The following is a 21259-nucleotide window of genomic DNA, read 5'->3' on the forward strand; positions in this document are numbered from 1 at the left end:
TCACCAATCAAATACTTTGAAACTAATAAAGTCATCATTTGTTTTGGTGACTTTTGACCTAATAAGTAGCTTTCTATTTTATCAGAAACAATTTCTCTAGCAATTAACATTTTCTCTGAGACCCAATATCCAGTGGCATTGCAGATTTAATCCTATAATAATAAATCCTCCACTTAGTATATGTACTTAGTATCATTTGGGAATTATTTAATTGCCATCATTTTGCAGCTTCTACTAAAATTCTGAAGCCACAACTATAAATTGTCCAGGGTGTCCAGATTATTCCTCTTCCCACAACAAATGATGAAGCAATCTTCTTTGTAATCCTACCTATATGTTTATACCATATATCTTAATTACCACGATGGTACCTCAAATATAAATTTCAGCTGATTTTTGCAAGACAATAAACAACATTGTGCCATAAAGAATGACTCTGTCTCCAGATGCTTTGAAGAAAAGTAAGGGAAAAGCAGCAAAAAGCTTTAAAAGCAATAGCAAAGGTCCATCTAGCAAAGTACCCCATTTACAATAGCAATTGATACCAGATGCTTACAGCAAAACATACAGCAGGACAAACATATGCTTCTACAGAAAGCTTTCTCAGGCTCCACTGGTATGTGGCTCTGGGACTTCCAGAGCCAAAGGTGGTCTTTTGTGCTTAATGTCCCTTAACAATTTTTTCCTCCAGATGCTTTTTGAACCCACACAGGCATTTAATTCACTTCAGATTTTTTATATACTCTGGAAGTAGTACTCTCTGCTAAGAAGTTTGGCACTCTTAAGTTAACACTGGGAAAATAATAATCTCCTGTTGTTCTGAAAAAAATCTCTTACTTTCATTTGATGCATCAAATTATTTTACTGGAAGATGCCATTATTCCATAGGTCATCGTTTCACTGCTAATCTTCTCGTTTCCAAACAGTTTTAGTATATTCAGTCATTCCTCACATTAATGTTATTCTACTCACCTTTGAACTTGTCTTGTCCTTCTCGGAGAATTTTCCAGTTAAACTATACTCTTTCATAGAATAATAGAATCATCCAGGTTGGAAGAGACCCTTGGGATCATCGAGTCCAACCATCTACCCTACACTACAAAGTTCTCCCCTATATCATATCCCCCAACACCACATCTAAACGTCTCTTAAACACATCCAGGGATGGTGACTCAACCACCTCCCTGGGCAGCCTATTCCAATGCCCGACCACTCTTTCTGTGAAAAATTCTTTCCTAATGTTCAGTCTAAACCTACCCTGCTGGAGCTTGAAGCCATTCCCTCTCGTTCTGTCATTAATTACCTGTGAGAAGAGACCAGCACCAACCTCTCTACAGTGTCCTTTCAAGTAGTTGTAGAGAGTGATGAGGTCTCCCCTCAGCCTCCTCCTCCTCATACTAAACAGTCCCAGCTCCTTCAACCGCTCTTCATAAGCTTTGTTCTCCAGGCCCTTCACCAGCTTCGTTGCCCTCCTCTGCACTCGTTCCAGCACCTCGATATCTCTCTTGTATTGAGGTGCCCAAAACTGGACACAATACTCGAGGTGTGGCCTCACCAGTGCTGAGTACAGGGGCACAATCACCTCCCTACTTCTGCTGGTCACGCTGTTTCTAATACAAGCCAGGATGCCGTTGGCTTTCTTGGCCACCTGGGCACACTGCCGGCTCATATTCAGCCGCTTGTCAATTAGAACCCCCAGGTCTCTTTCTTCCAGGCAGCTTTCCAGCCACACTTCCCCAAGCCTGTAGCAATGCACAGGGTTGTTGTGGCCCAAGTGCAGAACCTGGCACTTGCCCTTGTTGAAACTCATGCCATTGATTTTGGCCCAATGCTCCAATCTATTTAGGTCTCTCTGTAGAGCTTCCCTATTCTCCTGGGAATCAACACTCCTGCTTAGCTTGGTGTCATCTGTGAACTTGCTGATGATACACCCTATGTCCTTGTCAAGATCATCAATAAAGACATTAAACAGAAATGGTCCTAACACTGAACCCTGAGGCATACCACTTGTGACCGGCCGCCAACTGGATTTAAATCCATTGAGCACCACTCTTTGGGACCTTCCAGTCAGCCATTGCTTGACCCAGCGGATCGTATGCTCATCCAGGTCGTGTGAAGCCAGTTTTTCCACAAGAATTGTATGGGGGACAGTATCGAATGCTTTTCAAAAGTCCAGGTATACAATATCCACAGCCTTTCCCTCGTCCAATAATCTGGTTATCTTGTCATAGAAGGAGATCAGGTTCGTCTGGCAGGACCTGCCTTCTATAAACCCATGCTGACTAGGCCTGATCCCCTGATTGCCCATTATGTGGGTTTTGATCGCACTCAAGATGACCTGCTCCATGACCTTCCCTGGTATCGAGGTTAGACTGACAGGTCTATAGTTTCCTGGATCCTCCTTTTTGCCTTTCTTGTAGATGGGTGTTACATTTGCCACCCTCCAGTCCATTGGGACCTCCCCAGTTAGCCATGACTTCCTGTAAATGATGGAAAGCGGTTTGGCGAGCACGTCTGCCAACTCTTTCAGCACTCTTGGGTGTCACCCATCCGGTCCCATAGACTTGTGTGCATCCAAACGGCGTAGCAGGTCACTGATCTCTTCCTCTTTAATTGTGATGCCCTCGTTCTGCTTCCCCTTCCTGTCTCCTAGCTCATGAGGCTGGGTGTCCAGGGAACAGCTAGTTCCACTGCTGAAGACTGACGCAAAGTAGGCGTTGAGCACCTCAGCCTTTTCCTCGTCCTTGGTGACTATGTTTCCCTTTCAGAGACAGTGAGAATAGGACTGCCCAGTTTTTCAGGCTGCCCTTGACTTCATCACCTTGGTCAATTTAGTATCATCCAAAATTTTTATCACCAAATTTTTATCACCACTATTCACTCCTTTTTTCCAGCTAACTTATGAATATGCTGAACAACATAGGCACACCTATCTAACTCCAAAGATCATTTCTTTCCTAGATGTCCTGCCTGCTTTTCTGGAAAGTCTTTAACTTGATAGCAACAGGAATTTTTATAATATCTCCTATAGCAAAAAGTATAGTTTGTTATACTACACAAAAATAATGTGGGAAATCAGAACATTCCCACATCATATTTCTTAAGTTCGTACAGATGAACCACTATTTTTTTTCTAACTTAACACAGTGTTTTGAAAAGAGGCAACAACCACAGAAAAGGGCTGTTATTTACAATTCAATACAGTATCTCAGCTATGTAATGGTCATGTAATAGGCTACACTTGGAACAAAACACTAATTAGGTTGGCAAAGACAGCAGGAAAATAGTGGTGAGTGCTGCAACCTAATAGCTAGCAATCATTTAATAAAGCAACCAAATTAAGAGAGGATTATATAGACAAAAATATCTAACAGACGAACAGAAAAATAATTCCTACAGCAGGTTCTATTCTCAAGAAAGAGCTAAGAGGAAAAACAGCATCTGTTTCTCCTAACCCAAAGCACATTGGATGACCAATAGCTCAGTCACCACAGTTTGATCAAGGCACGAAATCTGTACTTCCTGTAGTGCCAGCAGCTCAGTGCCCAACCTCTCCACTTCAAGCAGAGTGGTGAGACCACATCTACACATTTATCTAGCACGTAAGATGACATTTTGGTCTAAACTTGCATGGATCACTCAGCCTCTTCAACCCTTAAGGCTGAGCCCTGAAACCTCTTAGTTAAGTGTGTAAAAGCTAAGAAGTGGCTAAAACTTGCACCTTGACTACAGCCTTGTCTGTACACACCAACGGCAGGGCAAAACAGAACACAAGGACAAGTGAATCACAGGATCACAAACACTGCTTTCCATGGGTCTCAGTATTCACACAGCTATTTCTATAATGCTACTTATTCCTGCTTCTTTCCACAGACCTTCAGACCAAAATTATAACACTCCAGTTTTAAGTCAAAACCTATTTTGAGGAGTGAAAATCAAAAAGCTCTAAATCCAACATTTTCAATCCAAATATTTTGCTAAAAAAAAAAAAAAAGTAGACTCATTATTTCATTTTTTTTTAAAGGGACATTACTGTTGTTTCTCTAAGTGGGGTCATAAAAAAATTAACTACGATTTGCTGAGTTCCAGGGAGGAAAGCCTGAAAGGCAAACACAGAAGAAGTGGCACAATTATAAGAATCTCCAAATACTTTCTCTGGTGTTTCAGAATTCTCTATTTTCATTGCCTGTATAATTTTAATATAGCAGAAAACCAATCAAAATCTATATACTGTCTTCCCTAAGTCTAAACAGTCTGTCAGAAATGAAATGAGATCAGAGAGTAGGCCATCTGCTCTTAATTTCTGTTAATTCCTTTTAAAAAATTTACTTCACATTTGCCATTTTCAGCTCTAATGTTTCTAAACATCTTTCTGAAAAATAACAATTACAATTTACAGGCGTAAACATAATATGAGTTAGGGATGTTTGGGGTTTGGGGCAAAACTCAAAAAGTCAGAAGGATCACGAGGCCCCTCTTTCACTGTCTTTGTTCATACTGAAAGTCAAGATCAAACAAGTGTTTGTCCTTCTCTTCCATGGGGTGTTTCCATCCTCCCTGAGCTCGCCTTGGGATACCTGCATTACAGTTTGACAGGTGTACAGCCCCAGCCAAACTCCACCCTGACACTGTCCCCAAAGCAGGATGCTGCAGGGATGTCACATTTCTTGCTTTTATTTCAGATCCCATTTCTAGGAGCTGATATGTTCTGCTACCACCTAAAAGCTGTGCCATGACAGTTCCAAAATGCATTTCTCAAGTAAACAAGAACCGTTTCAACCATTTTCCAGGAATGTGTAAAGTTATCACGACTTCACTCAACGCTTTCTTCTTGCACAAAAAGTGCATACCTTTTTCAGACCTGTTGAGTCCATATCTTTTCAGGATGAGGAGACTAAAACATTCCTGAGGCCACTCCTGGTCCAAATAGCCAATGCCACATTCAGGACAAGAATCTCTCCTTCCCCCTTCAGGTACACGCCAGTCTAAACTACATCCAAATGTACCCTGCATACATCAGACCTAACAAATTCTGTCCTATTTAAGATTGCCTATGCCAAAGCAAGCTTGTAAAGAACTCAGCCAAATGGAAGTCGATCTACTCAAAGTCAATACTTTCCACCAAGCACAATCTAGATTTAGGGCTGTGGAAACACTTCATGGGTAGTGACAGATAATTGATGCTGGTCAGACATACGTTCTCTTCTCCTGACAAACCCTTGCCACATTTTTATGAAATACTGCTGCCCTGCCTGACAGAAACATTAGAAGCCCACAGCACAGCACCAGCTTGGCTGGCACTGCTCCTGGGGAGATGGACCATGGGCTGGCCCAGCAGGGCTGTGGGAACACCCATCCCCGGAGACAGCCCCTGGCTTTGGAGTGCTCCTGTGAGTTTTGGGGACAGTGAGTTCTCACTGAACACCAGCCCAAGCAAATTATTCTGCAGGATTTGATTGTCTGGGAAAATCTGTCCTATGCTGGTGGATGGTCAGGCCATCTGTCCAAAGCTCGAGGTTTCTTCCACGCTGTGGTCTCCCTGGCAGGGATGCAGCTTGGAGACAAGACAAGCTGGGCTGCATTATAGCTCCAGCCCATGGCTGACATGCTTCACAGACATACCCAGAGAAGCTAAGTGCTTTCATGTCCTCACTTTCCTTGCATGTGTCACTGTGTCTGCCTTGCCTAAAACACAGTTTTTATTTTGCAACTGTTTCACTTTGTTAACCAAAGATTATTCCAGAAAGCGCATTAACAGAACCAGTTAACACAAATACATTGAGAGCTTCCATCAGGGAACATAATAAAAGTAATCGGCACTCACATAGCACTTTACATTTTCAAAGGGCAGTAAAGCCATTAAGTATTATTAAATGTATTTTATAGATAGAACACAGAGAGGTTAAGTGCCTCATCCAGGAGGAGGCAGGATTAGGACAGAGGTGTGGCAGGCTCTCAGCACACTCTCTAGACCTTTCAGCCACAAAAATCTTTGGGAGGGAGAAGCCTCCTTGAACTCAAGTGCAAGCTCTCTTCCTTGCGAATCAGTAAAAAGGTAATTAAAAAAAAAAAAAAAAGAGAAAAAAGAGAAGCAAGTGAACTCATCTCAAAGAGCAAAAGGAGAGAAAGCCTCATCAGGTTAGACTTGGGAAGGAAATTGTTTAGAGTGTGAGCAGAAAACCCGGATGCAGAGCACTAAACAAGCATTAACTCTTAATTGCTTTTAAAACACTCACTAATCCAGGCAAGGTAACTGCCTATATAAAAAGTCCTAGGCCTAAGCTTTCTTCCCCCTCTAAACAAGCAATTTTGAAAGTTATTAAAATAACAACAAATCCTTACTAATAATTATTATTATTACACCAACAACTACTGTATAAGATTATTGCTAGTAAAAGCTGCCTGCCAGTTGGCTAGTGAAAGTTTATCATACTGTTTTTATAAAGCAAGAAGGGAGACATATGTATATTTTCTGCACACAAACAAGCGCTTCAAATGATCAACAAACAGCGATGCTCATTATTACATGACAAATTCCTGCAGCACTATAAAGCAGTTATTTAAAGCATGTTAATTATCATTCATTCCTGGACTGTAAACCAGACATTTGAGACTCAGGGTACGCTCTGACAATGGTAAGATGCTACTTTACGGTTCTTTTACCACTGAGAGCTGTGCTATTTCTCAGGGACTTCAGGCTTGCAAATAAAATGCACAGGACATTTTCTGCATACTGAGAATGGGACAACAGGAGCCCTTCCCAGTGATTTTAAGCATAGGAACAGACCATCAACTGCATGTGAAGGCTTTTCTTTTGAAGGGTCTCCTCTGAATATTTCCCTGCACAGGTGAAGAATGATACCACGCGAAATTTATTAGCTGCTGACTAAATACACAGTATGAAGTAATACATCTTTTCTTTATTGTCTCTGCAACAGTTAATTACATCACGCTAAATTTATACCAGTACTCAGGCCAGTTGCAAGTAGGTTTGAGGGTTTTTTTTAAATTTGTCATTTTTGTAAGAGGTCACTGACATGCAAAATGTTTTCCATCAAAAGCAGATCCAGCTAAAATAATTCGCGGGGCTGGTTATGCATTCTTGCCTGACTTTTACGAACTCAAAAGACACACTCATAAATACAGGCTGTCCTCTCTGCCTCATTCTTCCCTCTTCTCCCCCTCCCTGTCCCACCAGGGCTGATACTCTCCTGCTCTGTTCTGCTGGTTTACGTGTTCAACCAGCTGACGAAATAGCCCGGAAAGAAGGAGCAGCGTGAAAGGGCAGCAACAGGCAGCCAGGGAGCACCAACCATCTCGGATGGTTTACGCTTTGTGTAAATCTGCCCCGAGACTTGAGGTCATGTCCAGCATGACTTGGATTTTTTTGTATGTTCAGCTGCATCCAAGACAGCATGAGGTTTTCAGCATTTGTTTGACCTCCTTACTGAAGTACCAGGCTGTGCTCCAATCATAACCCAAATTTTGGGTTTTGTGGCTGTCGAGAAACATCATTTGAGGCAAAAGGTCACTTTAAGCAATCAGTCTTTAAGCAATCACAGTTTTGAAGCAGACATATAGTCACTGGAAGGGGAAAAAGGAAGCAGACTGAAGTAGACTCTTTCTCAGCTTTTTAAATGACCCCAGCATGCCCCTAGGAGGTTTCAAACGGTCACTTCAATGCACAGTTATCAGGGGAGAAGTTTAAAACCAAAGATCAATCTCTGAGACTTCCCAGTTGTTTTTCTCTTTTACAGAGTGCACCTACATGCTTTCACTACATCCTTTTACTAATTCCATAAGCACTTGAGCTGGCAAAGGCACTTTGAATGGGCAGTACTTTGACAGCATCAGCAGGAGCAGCAAGGCAGGCTGCCCTTTGCTGCCCCAGGGAGATGGACCTGGCTAGAGGAAGGGGGCTCTGAAAAGCCTCAGAGTGGACACAGGCCATGCAGATACGTCACACGGTCCAATGGCTGTGTGGGTGGCAGGATAGGGGTGGCATGTATACAAAACTCGGTTAAAGTGATCCTGGAGACCTACTCTACCACAGGAAGCTCACTTCTACCTCTTTCCACCTCATTTTTTCCACAAATGTTAGGGTATAAAAATATCTTCATTGTTCTATTTCTTATCCTTTTTATTCCACTAATTATAAGACCTATATGAAATACTTGAAGGTTGTCATAACATAATCAAGAACATTTTGGAAAAGAGATAAAATTACCTTTGCAAGGTAAGACAAACGATCAGCTTTAGATGTTCTTCTAAACTAACATTAGTTATTTATTGAAGGAATTAGAAGCTGGAATTAATTATTATTAACACTATTCTTTCTGAATGTCCCCCAAATCCTGTTTTTATACTTTTGATTATTTCCAATAATTTTGTTTAAGTCTTAAAGAATTAAAGTTTCACCATTTCAATTTATATCTCCACCTACGCCTGGAAGCTTGAGAGATGTCACTTTTCGAATTTAACACCTTTTTTTGACTATGGCAACTTTCACATGATGAAATTGGGAGATCCACCCTCTCCCCTTCTTCATTCATAAAATCCAGTGAACAAAGCACTAAGCTTTCTGCTTCAGTCTATTCCACCCCAGGATCTACTGTACTCACCACTGAGCCAATTAACGTTTATTGCAGCAGCATCTGGAACTAGCAGAAAAGAGAATTATTTTGAAGCCCAGGGAAAAGAGGGAAAAACTGTCAAGTCTGTAGTGAACTTGAAGATTAAAACTGCTTCAAGACTACAAATAGAAATTGCTCAGAACATAACGTGCTGTACCCAAGAAATGAAGCATAACCTCAGAGTTCATGGTCTGGTCATTCTTTATAGGCATTAGGAAATAAAACTAGCTTGACTAAGGCACCTGCATCCATTTTATTTCTTCAGATTGTTCACTTCTGGAGAAGTCTTATTTTTGTCTATTGCACTTGTATGTGAGTAGCAGAAGCTATGTATGTATAAGTAGCTTCATGTTCATTATCTTGGCTGATACCTACACCAAAACAGAAACGCAAGCATATATAAATAAGGCTGAAATGTTTATTTTCCCTCCTATTCTTTTCACCCCTACATGCCTGGTTTTGAACAGAACCCAATCTCTGAAAAATTATCCAAGAAATTGTAATGATACATCAAAGAGAAGAAAGACAGCAAAATTAATTGCAGCAATTTCCTTTAACCACTATAACAACAAGAGCATTTTAGCAGCTGTGTGGGAGTGTCATCACATGACAGAGCAAAGGAATACATTACAGGCAGAGCAAGACACTGGAATGCATCTGGCCATTTATATTCATTTTCTTGTCCAGGGAAACCTAGTGAGTTAGCAAGCAGCATGTTTCCAGAAAACACATCATTCACTTAAGCCCCTTTTCTTGCACACTCTCCTTCAATGGATAACAAATGCAAGGTACATTTCAGCATCTGCAAAGCCTCAGGCAACCTCAGGAAACTGTTGCAAGTTGCACGAACCAGGCTTAGGTGTGTACATAAAACACAGGTGTTACTCCTGGAGAACCATCACCTTGTGCTCAAGCTCCTGTACTGGCTGCTGAGACACAAGCTGAAGTTAGAGCTGGTTGGAAGCACTCTGACAGAGCATTTTACATTGCTAAGTGACAGGTTGATGAGTTTAAAACACTCTGGAGAACACGTCAGATTTCACAAAATAAAAATAAACAAATAAAACCAGACTGGTTTCTATCAGAGAACACAGAGTGTCTCTCTCAGCTACCTCGTCTTAGTTTTCAGCATCCACCAGGCACCTACTCTTACTCAGCATGGTGGAAGGTACCTAAACTTTTATGAAATCTAAGATCTTTTTTTCTAAAATTGTCTTCTTTTAATTTTAAACAGACGACTAAAATATTCGAAATCTTAATAAAGTGTATATTGAATAAAATATTCCATTTCACCTGAAATAGTTATTATCTAGCAAAAAGGTCAAAAAAAATGTCATTTTGTATTAAGTGAAAATGTTTCTCTTTTATTGTTTTTATCTGCCAGGAAACAAGAAATTAATTATTCACACAACCGATGGAGACATCTGGAAAAGCTTTGGAACAGTGTACAAGCTCATCCAAACTAACTGGACCTATAAATCCTACTTGCTGTCCTTTGTCAGGACTGGAAAGTTGCATGGAGTTCCGTTACATTAAGAAAAATCACCATAGTATCTTCTAATAAGTACAATAGCAGAAATTAAAGATTAGGAGAAAAATGTGTAACTTAAAACTCGGCAAGTTTCTCCTGGAATTATAATTTGATTTTTTTTTTTTCAAACTGTTAAAAAGGTGGTAGTTTTCATCTTTCTCATTTACAGAGAAAATTTTATTTATTTTTATTTTCTTTCTTCTTTTACCTGCATACGAAATGTGAGTTCAACAGGTTCAATGAGTTCTCCAGGAGAACGCTGTGGGGGACAGTGTCAAAGGCCTTACCAAAGTCCAGGTAGACAACATCCACAGCCTTCCCTGCATCGAGAAGGTGGGTCACATGGTCATAGAAAGAGATCAAGTTGGTTAAGCAGGACCTCCCTTTCATAAACCCATGCTGTCTGGCCCTGATCCCTCGGCTGCCCTGCACTTGCCGTGAGAGCTCACTCAAGATGATCCTCTCCATGATCTTTCCCGGTACCAAGTCAGCATACCGAATTCATCATACTCCAATGATGGAGTTTTACCAAGGTCTCTCAGAAGCCCCTCTACTGATAAAGAAGGCCAAAAAAGCCTCATCTGGAGTTTAAAGAAAAGAGTAAGGGAAATGTATTTGTATTGCCTGGCGGTGTCTCATTCAAATGTCACGATCCTTCTCGAACAGTAGATTAGAAGTGGCCCCTTCAAAAAAAATGCATAGAGTGGAAAAAAGGTACAAAAACAGAGAAGAAAGAGAGCTGAGAAACATAACTAAATTCAAATAAATTACATATCTTAATATGCTACATTATTTCAGACTTAGATATAATTAATTTTTCCTTAGACATATTTAGCAGGATTAAAGATCACTTCTCAAGATAGTGATAAAGTAGCATGTAAAACTCCTGCAAGATATAAGCCACATTGTTGGGGAGAGGCATACTGGTGAAGCATAAAGCAGGAGCATAATGAGCATTCTAAGAAAAATAGCAGATTTAATTCATATTTATACCTGTAGGCTGAGAATCTTCAAATTGGGGGGAGGGGGAGCAGTTGTTTCACAATAGGGTTATTTAGCATGCATCTCAGCTTTCCCATGCAACAGATAAAGTCCTGAGGTAGCAATTTAGGGATGGACACACTATGGCACTTTACATGACAGTTATACAAAACTAACACAGGGAGGCATTGGCACAGCCAGGAGCAAAATTAGTGTTTCCCAGTGGTAAGGCAACATTCTTCCCAAAAGACCAAGTATAAAAGAATATAATCCTACATGTATGCTTGGGAAAAAAAAAAAAAGAAAAAAGGTGCATTTGATATTCATATCAGAGTCAATGATTCTCCATAGCTGTGTTATGTGAATACTACATGGAAAAAAAAATACGAAGTCACAAGCAGCATTGATAAATATGCTACGTTTTCACAGGCAGCTCTTCTCTATCAGCTGAGCACCTACCTATACTTTTAAAACGTGCAAAACATTAACCAATTTGGTTTATTCCACCACCACTGAATAAAATATGCTAGAGCTTTCCTTTTCCACAGACCTTGCAAAATCTCACCCTGCAGAAGAAGAATAAAAATCAGCTGCTGATTCCAAAAAGTCTACCACATGCTTCTGTTGCTACAGGTAACTATTTACTATCTGTCCAGTGCGAACAGCCCAAAGAACTTCCAGAAGTATTTGCTGGCTTTATGGAAGACAAAGACAGCAGAACAGCTTCTAAAAAATACACACTAGAATAGGCAACCAACCACAAGTGAACTCAGCAAAAAGAAAGCATCAGAGTTCCTCTATCTGCCAAATAGCGCAGGTAAATGAGCAGCCAGTTTTTGCCTCCTGGGAAGTCAAATCTCTCGTACCCCAGCAATGGATGCAAACTTAGGAACTATGACCCTCTATGAACTAGGATGCATCTTGATATAAATGTGTGGGGTCTTCCCAAACCTTTTTAAGCAGGCAGTGAGGGGGAAATCACCGTGCTTCCTTTTCCCTTTGACTCTCCAACGCCTCACAGCTCTGGCATCACATTACAGAAGGTATTACAGATTAGGCAGAAATAATGCAAAGTAGAACCTGTACAGTATATACTTCAGCAAACAGGATAAAGACTGTAAATGGTGCCAGTAACTAGAAGATTCTTGCCTTTTGTACAGCAGAGATTGGAAAAAACCTCTCTGTTGAAGTAGAAATAAAGGCAAATTAAATTTGAAAAAGGCTTGAGTTAGAGCTGTATGTTGCTATTGACAGAGCAGATACATGAATATTTTTTTCTAGCACCCTCATATTAACACTTGCCTGTTGATTCCTGGTATACTCTTACCCTCACATTTCAACTGGCTTAGCTATTTTGCAGTGAACTGAACAGGGGAACTCACACAAGTTATAGACAACCCAAAACACACACAAAAAAGGTTTATTTTTAACCCAGATCAATCCCACTACTTGCACAGCTGTCCCAACCCAAGGGGAAGGAGAAGGGTAGGAACTGCTCCGCCTGGCCTTGCAACTGGAAGAAATACTTATTTAACAGCAATCCCACAAAGTATGTCCTACAAATGTATGTGAAACTCATAAGAAATACTACCTCTGTAGCAATCAAAGGGCATTTCTGAAATAGGTCTGACATGCAAGACTACTATATTCATTTATATTCATATGGCAATATTACGATTTTTGCTTTATTCTGGTCTGTTTTTTCTAATACAACAATCATACCCATGAGAGACTGCTCAATGTTTTAGTAAACACTTGGCTCACTTGCCAGCAGCCTGTATAACCACTTCTCTATTTGCAGCCATGTTTTCTGAGGGACAGCAGCTGTTGCAGAAGATGCTTCATTATTAGGCTATTGGTAAGATTTGATATTCGCTGGAAAATTTCTAATTAACCAAGTGTGCCACATTCCCTCTCTTTGTAAATCAAATAAATGAGATTTCTTGAATTTTAATTTTCTAAATCACCTCAAACACTCCAGAATATAATTTAACAGGGAACACAACTCATTTGGTCTAGAGTCTAAGTGAGGTTTTGAACGGCACTTTTCCCCTTGTCTATATATTAATCTTGCTTCTGGGTCTCATAACTTCCTACAGGATTAACTGAAAAAACTCCAAACAAAAAATCTCAAGCAGCAGAGACAAAATCACTGAAATTTGTGCCGACATGCATTTTCTTTTTCTGAGGTCAGCCCGCTCACAAGGAATACCAGATACCCGGGAGACTCACTGGGTACCACCTGACATCCTGAGCACTGCCCCTCTTGGGTGGGGAAAGGGAGTAGGACACGGAGTCAAAGTCAAGATCTTGATTCCTCCCTCCTGTTTCCAGGACAGCTCTTTTCAAGAGGTTTAAGAAGCTTTAGGTCTAGACCCAGACTCTAGCTGCAGTGATAAAGAATTTATTTTCACTGCCCTGATGAGGACTGTGATGGACAGTTACGTTTCTTATAAGGAAAAGAACTTTCCATAAGGAAGAGATTTTTTTTTTTTTTTTATGGCCACTCTTAGCTGAGAACAAACTCCTGGAGGACGAAGGCAATCACAGATTTCTCATTCCCCATCCCACTGTGGGATATGCTTTAACTTGCTTCCACTAGCTTAAATTTGCAGCAGTCCATAACTAACAGACAAAACAACGCACTCTTTACACACAAAGTTCATTTCCTGGAGAGATAATCAAAGAAAATAAATGAGCTGCGTACAGATGTGTCATATAATGCACCATTGCAGTGATACAGACAGGGTAAGAGTCTATCCAGGAGACGTCTGCAATAAATCTTTCCTAATTATTTCTGTGTATCTTAAAAACTCCTATATATCTAGTGTGAGATTTTAGTGAATGACTCACTTAATATAGATGATATTAAAATAACCTCTAAACAGGAATTACAGCTGATTGTGCTCAGAGACGTAGTACTGGAGAGAAAATAAAAGAATTAGGCTGAAGCTATTAAACATCAAGTAAAAAGGGCCAATTTATGTGAATTATGTGAACAGGGAACAATGGATATGTGCGCATGCACATACATATCGCATCAGTGCTTTCCAACAATCACATATTCTTTTTGTAAATTATTTTAAGAAATAAATAAATCAGGAGGGATCATTACTTACTGTTTACTTAGACTGGAAATTAACGAGCGTTTCTTGGAAAGCTCCAAGGTTCAGCATAGCTGAAGACTCTAAGACAGATATGTTCATCCAAGAGTGTAAATTACTTATCAGCTAAAGAAAAATAGCAGGAAATGTTTTTATAAAAGGATCATTTCTTTTAGAAATAAAATATTACAGTTTAAGTATTTAATTTCCCTAAGTTTTGGCTAAAAATATAAAAATTATTACTGTGGATGCTCATTTTTGCCTCTTTGCCAAGACCAGTAGAATTTCATCTTCAAACATTTATTATCAAATGAACTTGTATACTATTGAATGCCCAATGAACTCCAATACATAAGCAGTTCTTATTAAAAAAACATTAGCTCCTTCTTACATGTTGGGTGTTAAGATTACTTACAGTAAGTCAATTTATTTATTGAAGATACTTGTTCTTTGAGACAGCTTGTTGGGAAGCCCCAAAAATTCAAATCTTTGTAATTCAAATATTTCTTACTCCGGCAAGTTCTGAACAGAGTTGGCCTTGTAAAAGCACTTTGGGTCTGGATTTTAAAACCACTATGTACATAAGAACTTTACATATGTGAAGGAGTTCCATAATCTTAACAAATGTATCTGGACATGTGCATACTTAAAGAAACAGAGATTTACAGGATAAGTTTGTCTTCAGATTTAAATTTAAACTTCAGCAGAAGGGTGGGGTTTTTTTTAAAAAATCGCCTAGAGTAGAACATAATTACTGTGCTGAGCTAATAAATGGATGGCTTTGGATGCCTGTATTAATTGTTTTTCAAACTCTTCACTTCCATGAACAGAGAAGACAACTAAGACCTCTCTGGGAAAACAAATATAATAGCATTTTAAATGAAATACTGGGGTTCCAACTTGATTTATTAGACAAATGTCATGAAGAGCGTAGTTAGTTATATTTCGTATTTTCTAAAGATACAAAACACACTTTATCTGAGAAAAAAAAAAGTGAAATTTCCAGTGCGTTACACACATTCACCACCATCTTAACAGAAACTAATTTTCTTAAGAGAAAAGCCACAGCCATTTTTTGGTCCTGTGTACAGAGAACTACAATTGTGAAATGTAAGGAAAAGACAGTCACTTTCATTCTATATTTGTTTATAAACTTCTATCTTATTACAGCTTTCCTAAATTCAAGGAGGCTAAAAGGTTGGATAATATGCTTGATTCAATAGCTTTTAGCAGTCACCTTTCTACACAAAGTAACTATCTCTGTGAACAAGAGGACAATATAGCACCCTCATGAATTACTCTAACACTGGATTTTTGTAATATTAGAAGGAATTACTGACCTTTATCATGCTTTTGAATGAAATATCACCTTACATATGCAGTAGAGCTTTTAATTGTGGCCACAGAATGTTGCTAAAAGGGGTACAGGCAGGTGCACTCACATAATGGCACCAACACCTGACTTATTCTTCAGAATCTCTTTCTTCTTCTGGACAAAGAAATAAAATCTGAAAAGCTACAAAATTAGCTTTAGAAGTTTGTAAAAAAAATTAAATGTTGCAAGACATGTATTAGAAAACCCTCAAGGATATACTTCCAAGCTCATTCAAAGGTTCTCTAATGAAATATTCAAAGTGGTTGTCTAACTACTTTTCCTTTCCTGACTCTGTTTCCCTTGATTGAAAATTTATGCAAATGAAGTGACCCTGTTTGAATAGATTCTTGTAATCCCCACTGCCAGGAAACTCCTGGTGAAAGAATATGGCATGAAGCTCAAAGACTATGGCTTGGAAGAGGAAATGTGACAGGGCTAGTAAGCAGACAACATCCCAAGTCTCTTCCTGTGGCAGGGGGACCAGGCAACAACCAGATCCTTCTGTTTTGAAGAGCCCCTGAACAAATTACTGTCCTCCAGTAGGAGCCCTAGGAATGAGTAAGAGGCCCAGGACTGAGCTGCTGAAGTTACTGTTGGCTCATGTGACCGATTCCCAGTATCTTCTTCCTCTGCTTCTCTTGAATGCGCTCTCTAATTTTTCTCCCAGTTGGACTCTCCTTGATGCTGGTCCTGGTGCATTTATCTCCCCTTCTACATTCCTAACTCTAGGGGCTCCCTAGAGTTGGGAAACCATTACATTAGGATACCTCTTAAATTTCCAAAATCACAGTTGTTATTCAGACCCTGATCCTTTTTCCTTCTACTATCATTTTCTTCTAGTCTTCAGCTAGTGAAAGCACTGCCTCTATTTTTGTCCCCATAGATACCTGCAGAAAAAGTTTATGTTCCTTTCCAAGCACTTCTGCTAAACTGTTTCTTCTCGACTTTTGGCTTTTCCCTGTCTGACACAAGCTCCCAGTGTATATAACTCCGTCAGATGTCTCCCTAACCTTTAGAATCAGCGTCTTCCCCTCGGTTTCTCACCGACAAGCTATTGTGTCACATTTTCTCATCCTTTTCTCTCATTTAAATTTCTCTACAGAAGGAAATACACCTCACTGAGTTTCAAAAGCACTGAAAGACAATTCTATAGATAATAAAAATAAAAGTTACTTGCAAGTGTAGGTTTGTGCCACAGCACCCAGAAGTTGAGGGAGGAGGATGGAAAGGGGGGTTTATTTGGTTTTACACAATATAGACATGAAAGACTATAGATGCTTCCCAGACTAAGAAAACACAGGGATGGAAAGCTTTGTTTCATATTCAACAAATTCATCTCTGCTGCCCTGCATAATCATGCTATTGCAAGAGATAGATACCTCTCAGTCTGATGTTCAAGGTCAAATGGTAAGTGATTACCTTATTCCACTATAAGGATTGATCCTTATCTCTTACATTCATAGTAATGAATTGAAACTTCACAGAAATTAAATTAGCAAAAAGCAGCCATAAAGTAAGATCCAGATGTGTGTTATTATTTCTCTTTTGCTTACAGATCTATTTACTTCCTCTGTTTTTTCCCTATGAAGTCAGGGCAGCAGTTAGAGTATCACTTCAACAGATTAAACAGATACGCAGCAGAGGGCTGGTTTTTTAAATAACATTTTACAAATTTCCACAGCAAGCCCATCAGTCAAAGAAGAAAAGCAGATATTTTGGGAGGTTTGTTAAAAATTATTACAGGGATTGAGAGCAATTCCTTTTTTAAACTAAGTGTAAATTATTGCCAGGAGGATCTCTAGACTTTGTAGCTCTGTAAACTGCCTGCACCTAAACGCTTATTAACACACACTACTCTTGAATAAGACTTCTTTCCTTCCACTGCAAGCTGAATTTTTTTTTTTTCCAAGATTTGGTGTCACTGAAGTGCAGTGTAAAATTGTGGCTATTGTTGGCCTCTTTACACACTGTTCCTAATTTAACAAACAGAGCAGTTTAGAAGGTCAAATAGGAAAACAATATCTTAAGAAAATAGCAACTTCTGTGGCTTTGAAATAAAAAAAAATCAGTGCCAAAATGTTTATCTCCTCGGTTCACGAAGCCATAAAATAAGTACAGCACCGTGAATCATCTCAAAACTTCAAAGCCTGTATGCCCAGCGTACCATTTTAGGGCTATTAAGTTGTACAGCTACTGTACTTCTAGTAAATAGTTATACAAAACTGTAGCAGCAGTGCCAAAGATTTCACCCTTGCAGCAAAATTTCCTTAAAGCTACACTCTTTACCATGAGCTCACTGTATAAGCTCATAATGTCTCTTACCATTTCAAGAGCTTCTGCACAAAAAAATTATTGGGGATTACACTGAAAATACCAAGTTCCTTTAGAGAATACAGTACTCCAAATATAGATATTAAATTATATACACAGTAAGGGAATAATGAAACACAATAAGTTAATTTCTTTGACATATCAGCATTTCTGTAGAAAAGCAAAGTAATGGTTTTGCTCATTGCAAAAAGACCATGGTGGAAATTCACTAAACTAAAAAAAACTCATTCTATGCGACTGAAGGTGGTACTATACCCCCAAGATGTTGGTAAACCAAGAAGAAAATAGAAAGCCATATCTTTCAGGACTATGTGATTCAGAAGTGAGCACAACATTTATCCATCCACACTGATACCTTGCCTACATGTGATTTTTAGTGAGGTGTCCCAGTTAAATAGTAAAAGGCTCGATTTACATGTGTAAAGTCTAGCCCATCACAATCTGTTTGCACCCACCTTTTGTGCAGCTGCTTGCTTTTCCAGCTGACTGGGGTAATCAGAAGGCATCACTGGTGTCTTACAGGGCCATCTGGGAGGACTTAAGCCAAAACCCCCATTAGGGGGAAACATAAAGAGCAAGTCCTATGGGGCACCTTGAATTTTTTTTATATGTCATAGGACACTGTACAAGACTTTTGTTAATGTAATCTGGCAAACCCACTTGTATCAGTGGCCAAGGTTTCAAAGAAAATTAAAACATGCTTTTAAATGCTTGGCATATTATGAATTGCATTGTCATGGGAGAACTTTGTTATGACCTCAGTTAACAAACATGTTATACTTAAATATTGAAGATAATTTTTTAAGGTTATGCACAAGAAGCTGCCAGCCACAAGTTCTGTTTTCCCCAGCAGTTTATAACACTACTTAGATTGCAGAGTCAAATTAAGCAAGATTGAACTATCGCTGAGCAAGTTGCAATGAAGATATAGATCAGTTCTCACCTTCCCCTCAGGGTATGTCTGCAAAGATACCTCATTTTGGAGATTGTTCTCAGCTTTTCTTTATAACAGATCTCTGCCTACATTATACTACACAGTTCATCATAAATTAATTTTTATTACTCCTTTTGTAGAATAGATTGATTTCTGTCCAGTACCTCTTCTAATGAGCTGTTTATTCCTCCACACTCACCGATGTACATTAGAAAGACTGGCTGACCAAAACAACATCTTTACTAGTTGCTTTGACACACTCCCTTTTCTTTAAAGCCCACACAGCAAAATAAACTCCAGACGTGTCCCTGGAAGTCCTTATGCTTATTTGTAAGCTATATCTTTATTACATTTCCTCTCTATTAATATCAATTTCTTCTTCAAGAAATATGCTTTCAACCCAGACACTCACATTGACTCTGCTCTTTGCTTTCTGTCAGCTAAGTGCCTGCATTCAGCTAAACACACTAGTGCAACGCTTCCAAGGCTTGAGAGATGTGCAATTCTACTGGTAAAAAGCACATTCACTTTTAGAAAAAGATGTTTTTACCCTCGACTGTGAAGCTTGAAACCTTAGTAGATTAGCTGAGAAAATAACTGAGTGGAATCCCACAATGCTGTTGTACAAAATACTTCACCTAACAGAAAGAAGTTATTCAGTTCCTCTGTTTATGCGTAAAGTATACAAAAATCCTCTCTAATTAAGCATTATTGCATAATTCCTAGTAATAACGGAGTATTCAAAGGCAACATACTGTGGAGGTGAAGATACAACTTACATTGCCAGACACATGTTTCTTAATATACATTGCCGGTACATTCCAGAAGGAGGAAACAGGCAAACAGTCCAAGCAAAGGCCCTGTCTTTGAAAGGTGACCAGTACTTCTGAGATTTAATATCAGCAACTAAGAACACTCAACCTTTTCTAGGGACCAAATGAGAGATTAAAAAAAATAATAATATTTAAGCACCAAGCTCCAAAACTCCTACTCTAAGAGGACACAATTTTAGAGGTAGGTAAACAATTGGGCCTGAATTCTTTTAAATCAACTTTCTAAAATACTTTAATTTCTGCTTTTTGTCATGCATACTGTCCTCCAAGACACAACACTAAGAATCAGCTAGATGTCCAGCACTTCCAGAATTCCCAAACTATTCATATTCTACCTCTCCTGCCTTAGGAGTTTCCTTTGGTATGATTGTTTGTACAGTGCCTAATAGATTAAGCTATAACTGGGAAGGAATTTTTTTTTTTCTTTAACAGAAGTTCACTGGTTTTATATCAAACCTCACCTAGTACTTACTAATGCATATACATAGAGTCATTTGGCTTAGTTTCTCCTTGGGAGCTATTTTGGCAATTAAAAGGCACATTTATTTAAATGTAAAATACATTGGATATACACAAATAGTTTATAACTTTATACATTTGATTGTCCAATTTCAGAAGCTTGCATAAGAAATAAAGGGTATATTTGGTAAATCAGGTAGTATTTTGATCTTCATCAGATGTAGTCATCTTGTGACAAACAGTTTTAGACAGATTTCTGAGTAAAAAACATATCTCAGTTCCCTAACAGTGTTGCTTTGTATCTAAACACATTTTCTTTAATTACAATAACTATCAAAATCAAATGTCATAGAAGACAAACGTTTCCAGTTGAACAATGTAATGAATTGAGAGTGTGGTAGATTCACATTGAATGTAAATTAATTGATTTTAACAGACTTAGACTAATTATATCTCTAAAATCAGTAGAAAAGTCATTTGAATTTAGCTGTTCTGATAGTGAATAGCTTTAACACAATGGACATATGTTCATTTTTCAAAAGCATTTCGTAAAGGCATGATCCAAAGCATACCTAAATTAACAGGAAAACCTGCCTCTGACTTGAACAGACTGTGGATCACATCTTAACCACTGTGACTTTGTCAAGAATAAAATTCTCAGGTGATTTCTTATAAGATACGATGAGAAATGAAACACACACAGGTTCTCATTGATCATAGCTGGAGCCCACAAAGTGACATGTGAAAAGTGGTAAAAAGGGAACCCGTGAGGACTGGAAAAGACTCAGATTTTATGGGTTATTGATTTACCAGGAAGAGTCTTGCCAAGTTTAAATGAAGGAAAACAGAAAAATGGGATAACCCGAGTGTAATGGTGTTGAGGTAATGCACTATGTGAGTGAGAGCTGTGGTAGTGTTCTCTAACATCCCTTCATAAAGCAGCTGCATATTTTTAACAAAGTAAATGGATACAGTAGAAGTTTAGAGATCAGAATCCTAGTGAATTATAAATTGTGTATGCCAGTGTTTTTACAAAGCTAGAAGTATGGCATGTGCAATAAATTTCTAATAAACACTT

The 21259-nt window shown here is 38.9% G+C and overlaps 1 protein-coding gene across 1 annotated transcript in view; it reads right to left on the reverse strand.

The window, feature by feature from the left end:
- Positions 1 to 21259, reverse strand: part of ESR1 (estrogen receptor 1) — a 172633-nt gene that overhangs the window by 33974 nt on the left and 117400 nt on the right. The gene's annotated exons all lie outside the window — the stretch shown is intronic.

Source organism: Numenius arquata, chromosome 2, assembly GCF_964106895.1.
Source record: "Numenius arquata chromosome 2, bNumArq3.hap1.1, whole genome shotgun sequence".
Lineage (NCBI taxonomy): Eukaryota > Metazoa > Chordata > Aves > Charadriiformes > Scolopacidae > Numenius > Numenius arquata.